This window comes from Solanum stenotomum, chromosome 5, assembly GCF_019186545.1.
Source record: "Solanum stenotomum isolate F172 chromosome 5, ASM1918654v1, whole genome shotgun sequence".
In the NCBI taxonomy this organism is placed as follows: Eukaryota; Viridiplantae; Streptophyta; class Magnoliopsida; order Solanales; family Solanaceae; genus Solanum; species Solanum stenotomum.
Genome location: NC_064286.1, coordinates 19,133,348 through 19,140,824, shown reverse-complemented (window position 1 = coordinate 19,140,824; position 7,477 = coordinate 19,133,348).

The following is a 7,477-nucleotide window of genomic DNA, read 5'->3' as shown; positions in this document are numbered from 1 at the left end:
ATCAAAGAAATGAACCAGCAACAAGATTCAAGAAATACAATTCCATCAGTAATATTCATTTAAATCCTTACAGTGACAGCTCCCCACATGTGTTCCAATTTAGCTTCTTCGATGTCTGTCCATGAGTGTACTCGCAAAGGACACATATTACGATCACGAACTAAGGAGCCTAAGTGTCTCGAAAATAAAGCGTGATGATCCCCAACAACTCGATTGTGGTAAAAAGTGACTCTAAGCTTTTCTCCAGGTTTGAGTCCTGTAACAACCTTACACAAATTTGGTCCTCTAACCTTTTTTATCTTGTCAAATTCACATGAACCTACAAGTTTTGACATAAGTCAAACATTACAGAATCTCAATCTATAAACAATGAAGAAGTTCTAACAGTTCAGAGAGTTAAATACCTATTTTACTTTTCTGAGTTTCTTGCATCATTTCAACTTCATCTTGTGGAAGAGTAAGATCATCTTCCATTGCATCTAACCCCAAAGGAACACGGTTATTATTTTGTGTGAGTTCATTCAGATCATACTCTGTATTTTTAGAATTTTTATTTTTTCCATTCAAAGTTCTCTTTTCAGCACACCTTCTCGGAGAGCCCACATATGTAAAGCTTTGTGCTCGCTCCCTTGCTAATAAAACATTGAAATAAACTCAATCCACTACCAACAAAATGAATTACATACTAAGGCTCGGGATGCATCAAGGTACAAAAATTAATATCAAGGACACCATACAACACACTACAAAAGGAAAATACATGATTCATATCAGTAGTACTACGTAGGTACCAGTTTTTATAGGTACATGTGGGGAGGGGGTTCTACTTGCTTTTCTAGTGCACATACTTGAACTACATTGTATATAAGACCTTGAAGGTTGTAAAATACCTGATTTACTTCTCAATGCCTCTTGCATTGCTTCAAGATCATCATGAGGAAAGGAAGTAACATGTTCTACTGGATTAAAATCAGGTTGCCTAAGGGTCTTATTATATGCTCGTACATTCATATCAGATGATACAGCACTATACCCTTTACCTTTTCCAATCGAAGTTCTTTGTACAAAAGTACTTCCTCTGGCAGAACCCACGGATGTAATGTTCTTTCCGTTTTCCTTGCCTATAATAAGAACATTACAAAATCTCAAAGTCAAATCAATAAAATAAATCTGCATGTTTAGAAAATAACATAAATACCTGGTTTGCTTCTCATGTTTTCTTTCATTACTTCATGATCGTCATAAGGAAATGAAGTTTCAACTTCGATTGCATCAAAATCAGGACAGACGACATTAGTCTTTTGTGGAATCGCATTTTGATCATATATTGCAGAATTTAGACCTTTGTTGTTTTCAATCGTTATTCTCTTTCCAATGCCTCCTCTTATAGAGCTCGGGGATGTAAATCCGTTTCCCCGTCCCATTACTTCAAGATCGTCACTAGGAAAGAAAGTATCAACCTCTATTGGATCAAAATTAGGTTGCATAAGGTTCTTATTATGTGCTAGTTCATTTTTATCAGAAGATGGAACACAATAATTTTTACTTTTTCCAATAGAAGTTCTCTGTACAACATTACTTCCTTTAACAGAGCACACATATGTAATGTTCTGCCCATTATCCTTTGCTACAATTCAAACATTATACAACCTTAATCGTCTAACAATTATAAATTTTTCATTCTAAGAAAATGAAATAGGATTAGAAACCTGGTTTGCTTCTCACAGTCTCTTGCGTTACTTCAAGATCGTCATTAGGAAAGGAATTTTCATCTTCCAGTGCATCAAAACCAGGAGGGACGACATTAGTCTTCTGCGCAATGACATTTTGATTATATGTTATAGCATTTAAAACTTTGTTGTTTCCAACCATTGTTCTATTTTCGACGCTTCCTCTTACAATACTTCCTTTAACAGAGCACACAAATGTAATGTTCTGCCCATTCTCCTTTGCTACAATTCAAACATTATACAACCTTAATCATCTAACAATAATACATTTTTCATACTAAGAAAATGAAATAGGATTAGAAACCTGGTTTGCTTCTCACAATTTGTTGCATTACTTTAAAATCGTCATTAGGAAAGGAAGTTTCATCATCCAGTGCTTCAAAACCAGGAGGGACGACATTAGTCTTCTACGCAATGACATTTTGATTATATGTTGCAGCATTTAAACCTTTGTTGTTTCCAACCATTGTTCTCTTTTCGACGCTTCCTCTTACAATACTTCCTTTAACAGAGCACACCGATGTAATGTTCTGCCCATTCTCCTTTGCTACAATTCAAACATTATACAACCTTAATCATCTAACAATAATACATTTTTCATACTAAGAAAATGAAATAGGATTAGAAACCTGGTTTGCTTCTCACAGTCTGTTGCATTACTTCAAGATCGTCATTAGGAAAGGAAGTTTCATCTTCCAGTGCATCAAAACCAGGAGGGACGACATTAGTCTTCTGCGCAATGACATTTTGATTATATGTTTCAGCATTTAAACCTTTGTTGTTTCCAACCATTGTTCTCTTTTCGACGCTTCCTCTTACAATACTTCCTTTAACAAAGCCCCCATACGTAAAGTTATGTCCGATTTCCTTTTCTGCAATTCAAAAATGTTAATCAGTACAATCAATAACGTGAGTTCTTCTCTGAGGGTTCTCCATACAAGATTTCCTAAAATTAATCTACTTAAACAAACATCCATTTAGACCTATTCAAAAGTACTATGAAAGTACACTTTCCTAATGTTAGAGCTGGAATCAACTTAAACAAAACGTCTTTCAGAACTATTCTAGATCAGAGAGCAGGGACAAAATGAAAATCCACATTACTATTTAGAAATGACAGTATCCATTAAAATACAATACCTGATTTGCTTCTCAGAGTCTCTAGCGTTATGTCCGTTTGATCAATCAAATTTCTCTTTTCAGCAGTTACTCTTACAGAGCCCATCGATTTGAGGCTTTGCCCTCTTCCCCTAGCTAAAGCACCAGGTGGAAGGAATGATTGCTTAAAATTCTTTGAACTTGATCCCATTTCGGACTTCTTAAATATTGAAGGATTTATGTCATCCTACCATAAAATCCAACAATAGAGTACTTTTAGCTAAGTATCTTTTAGGATTCATATTAACATAGAACAAATATAAAAATAATAGGGTAAAAAAACAAAAGCTAAATGCTACTACACATTGTCTCTGTTCATTCTGTACAAAGTTAATAAAAAGACATTATTGTTGGATCAACCTTTATTCACCCTAAGTACTTCAACTGATCAAATTTACATAAAGAAGATTCAGAATATAAACAAGTAATTGAAAACTATAAGCATCAACTATTCCAAACCTGTATGAGTTCTTTTTCTTTTCCTATCAATTGAATCATGTAAATCCTCAACAATGTATAACAGTGTATGTTGTCTATGTGAGGGAGATTGGCCTAAGGATGCAACACATATATTTTCAGATTTCTTGTGGACACAAGGCGTATGGAAGGCAGTGAAGAATTGGACCATACTAGATCTACCTAACAAGAACGTGTCTGTGGCGCTATTGAAGATCAAAATGAAACACTGGAGCAGATTTAAAAAGGAGACAATGATAGCTATATATGGAGCTACTGCTTATAACATATAAAACACCAATAACAAATTGAACTTGATGGAGTACAAAGAGCTAAAGTTTAAGTATTTAACAGAGAGAATGAGAATTAGAAACACTAACACTTCCTACTTCTCTGTACAGCCCACTTATTATATATAGATTAGAACTTTGTCAACTTATTAAATCTAGCTCTCATATAAAATAACTGATAAGTACAGCACACAAAAGATTGTATTTTGTAAAAAGTATATCTGACTAGATAAGAACAGAGAACATCTCTATTAAACCTAATCATACCTAAAAATTTACGACCTTCATATTTGATCTATAAGACATATTCTTGATGACTTCTGGGAAATTCCTAGTAGATAATGGGTGATTGATGTTGCCGCAAAACATCATATCGTCACATTCGGTTTCATCTATAATTGAATTCTAGAAACAAAAACAACTTGCAGACAAAGACAGATCAGTTCAAGTTAGATGATTTTAAAAGTCTGTGTTGCCGCTAAAAATTAAATCGTGTTTAATTTATAATTTGATCTAGTTTCAAATAAAGAGCAAGCATGAGACAACATATGGGACTCCAAAAATAATCTTAGCAATCCTAACTATACCTAAAAACCTACGAGCTTCCCCTTTGATCTACAAGACATTATCTGTATGACTTCTGCAACAGTTTTACCAATCAAAGACTGATTAGTTGAAGTTAGATGGATGTAAAATTGATGTTGCCGCTTAAGAAAAACTTGCCACACCAGTTCTTTTTAAAACTAAATTTCACAAACCAAAAGCAAGCATGATCAAACGGCATACCAGATGACAAAAACCAATTAAACTTTATAGAATAGAAAGAGGTCGATCAAGAGATTTGAAAGAGAAAAGAGAACAATCACTTACAGTTGATTTTGTAGAGGAGGAATTTCTCAATTGCTCTGTAGATTTGATGCTATCACTGTTTGAAGGAGAGAAGATGAAGAACTGCTCTTTAGATTCGAAGCTATCTCTGTTCTCTCTTATGAACAGAGAAAATTGAAACCCTTGGCGCCGTTGATGAAGAGAAACGTGAGGGTTTCAGAAGAAGAAGACGTCTCTAAATAAATTGGAGGGAAAAAGTAATTAGCGCGTCCTTCTCTTTTTTAAGTTATTTGTAAATTTTATTTTTAACCCAAATATAATTTATCTTCAATAAATGCTGAAAAAATGAAAAAACAATATATATATAACTTTTTTAACGACTGGAATAATATTTTATAACGACTAAATATTTATCCCCTCGCTTCTAATAAATTAAAAACTAACTCTACCGAACAAAAAAATATTTTTTCGTTATAAATACACTTTTTACAACCTCATATATGTCCCTACGTTAAGACATGGTTGTTAAAAAACACTTTTCTTGTAGTGTACCTTATATAAATTAAATATGCATGGTATGCTCGCATAATCGTATGTCGTGAATACATATATATAGATGAAAATGCATGCCATACCCAACCAAGTGCTAGCAATAGTGGTTCCTTCCGGTAGCGAACCGGCATCATATTCACCAACTTGTGGTCACCTGTGTCTCATACGTATAAATATAGGCAATAGGCCCCATACCTTCCAATTATAGCTCGGAAGTAGAATTCATAGCATGAAATGTCATGGATTCATAATGCATTTGTGTTACCTGAATCATGTTGCCAATCTTGGCTCGTTGGAACTCTTGTCCTCATAATCTCGTAATCACTTTCGTATCACATGTAAATATCTCGTATAACCATATGCTTGTAGATTAAACTAGAACACTTAAATCAAATTAAGAAAGGTAACTTAAACCTGGGGATGTTCATGAAGATCTTAAGGTGCTTCACCTAGTTTTTATATATGTTTCCTTAGTAATTTGTAAAAGAAAGTATTTCCAAAAAAAAACGTGTCCCTTAGTAGTTTAAACATACGAGTTACATTTAAGAGTTTCGGAAATCGACATATTATTTTTAAGTTTTTCAAAAAAGAAGAAAGTAGAGAGGAAGGAGGACTGATTTCAAACTCTTAATGTTCCTCCCTAACATTTCTAAGTTGCAACACCTAAAGAAGAATAATATTATATACACACAGACCTACAGTCAAGGGAATCGACAAAATGACACATAGACGCCGAGTAACCTATATAACCGAACGAGTGGAATATCAACATATTGGAGTCACAAAAATATGTCAGCTGCAATCCCAATGCCTTTCACAAAAGGTCTTTCTACCGATAGAATAGTAAAACAACCTTTGACGATTTAGGATTCTAAAATTCATGCTCAAAGGAAGTGACACTTAACCTTAACATACCTCAATTCATGGTCTTGTGGTATTAATGTAGATTGTACTCCTTCCTTAGTGTATGTAATCTACATGAAATCATGTCACACAACCATTAAGGATAGAATACTAACACGTCAGGGTCAAAGCAACAATTTAGAGATTAGTAGTAGAGTGACTAGCTCGCCGGACCCTTTTTAAATGTATGTTTCATTACATTTTCTTCTCCAAACTACAATCCCAAATTAATGACCTAGCACACATTTTTGCAGCAGCTATTAACAAGTGGAGGCCTACACAATAGTCAACAACAACCAAATAGAGTATGCCTGCACAACAATAAAAACTCGGCGTATCGCCACAACCCTCTTTTCAAACTCAAAACTAACCACAACCAAATCCCAACCACGAGCATTCAAACCATTAAAGCCAGAAAAAATATATGTAATACAGTCCTATAGTTGTTCAATATAACCATAATAACTCTAACTCACCGCTTTCGATCACCATCCAATGAGTTCATCCAATAATTACATTTGGAATCATAGTTTTCTCTTCATAAGCAATAAGAGGTTAAAAGGGAAGAAGCTTAACTTAAAATTGATGGAGCTTATAGTATTTTAGCATGTCTGGTCAATAACAAACAATCCCCCTAAACACAAGATTTTGAAGCAAGAAGAAATAATTTGAAAATTCCAATGCAATAATAGAATCAATGTTACACTAATTTATCTTACAATTAAATACCCATATATACTTCTTCTTCTCTTCCAAAATCATATCAACAAGAACCACACACATACAAAGCATTTCCAAAAATTCCAGCAACAACATCTGAAAATACTTCAAAACAACCCAACATCACGTAACTATCCAAATACAATTTTTCCAGCCGTCTATTCGTGTTCTTGCTTATAAAGTGTAGCTATAACTTCGAATCACTTAATAAAATGAAGGACTCAATTATTACCTCCAAACAGCAGCAATACCACCTAAAAAACGAGACTCATTCACCATGAAAAATACTTCAAATCATAACCAATGAGGAGGAAAGAAGTAACACAATCTCTATGAACGTTCAGAGGGTGAAACCACGTTGAAATCTTGTAGAGCTTTTCTTGGATGATAGGGTAACCTTTATAGAGGATTTAGGACAGTTGTATTCTTATTTTGGTTGAAAAAGCTGAGAAAAAACGAAGGAGAAATTAGATCTTATAAAGCTAAACCGACATAGGAGCTAGGGGCCACCTTCACGTGCCTGCTTGTGCAGTCTCACTAAAATATGAATATCTCTCAATTCTGAAGTCGTATGGACAAATGGTTTAGTGAGTTGGAATGTAGACTCATAGACATTCTATTTAGTATATTGGGGTTCTTCTAAAGCTTTATAGATTGAGAGAAAAGCTCCGAGACATTTAACCCAAATTTCAAAAAATTTATCAAAGAAACTTACTCTAACTTTTGTCGACTTTTTATTTTCCAACTTGCTTGACTTCAAAACTTAACTTACGATCATTGGGCGACTATATCACCTTATAAAACATCATTCTTAGCATATAATACACTCTTTGTCTTAAC